The sequence below is a fragment of the Penaeus monodon genome, chromosome 21 (genome assembly GCF_015228065.2).
Source record: "Penaeus monodon isolate SGIC_2016 chromosome 21, NSTDA_Pmon_1, whole genome shotgun sequence".
Classification (NCBI taxonomy): domain Eukaryota; kingdom Metazoa; phylum Arthropoda; class Malacostraca; order Decapoda; family Penaeidae; genus Penaeus; species Penaeus monodon.
The window spans coordinates 23,136,411-23,136,816 of record NC_051406.1 but is presented as its reverse complement, the minus strand read 5'-3'; the positions used below and the strand labels follow the sequence as shown (position 1 = coordinate 23,136,816).

The following is a 406-nucleotide window of genomic DNA, read 5'->3' as shown; positions in this document are numbered from 1 at the left end:
TGTAGAGAGGAAAGTTTGAACTGGTGCTAATTTCTTGGGTGTTTATATGAATGTCTCTTGTGTGATAACCCACGATTACTTTGCTGTACATAATGCAGTTAGCCAGAACACCATTTCTACTATAATCAGCATAATCAAAAGCTGAAAATTTATTGCAACAGAATCAGTCACTTCCAGTGTTACCAAGATAAATCCTAAATACATATATTCTACCTGCAGTCACACCCTCTGAAACAAGGAGGCCTCTCTGGAGCTCTTATGAGTCCAATCGAGGAGCTCCCCGTCATATTGTGCAGAACTGTCAGGTTGCTCTTCATTCTCTTTTGAAAACAGGATACAAGATCATTAACCATTATTGACCCTTAACAGACCATAATTATTTAAAATTTGTTTCTCCATTGTCATT

General features: G+C 37.4%; 1 protein-coding gene across 1 annotated transcript in view; it reads left to right on the top strand.

Moving 5' to 3' along the window:
- LOC119586359 (serine/arginine repetitive matrix protein 2-like) overlaps positions 1-406 on the top strand; it is a gene marked incomplete in the record, with an annotated part of 38,282 nt that extends 37,876 nt beyond the window's left edge. The window contains 1 exon segment of the mRNA XM_037935071.1: positions 1-406.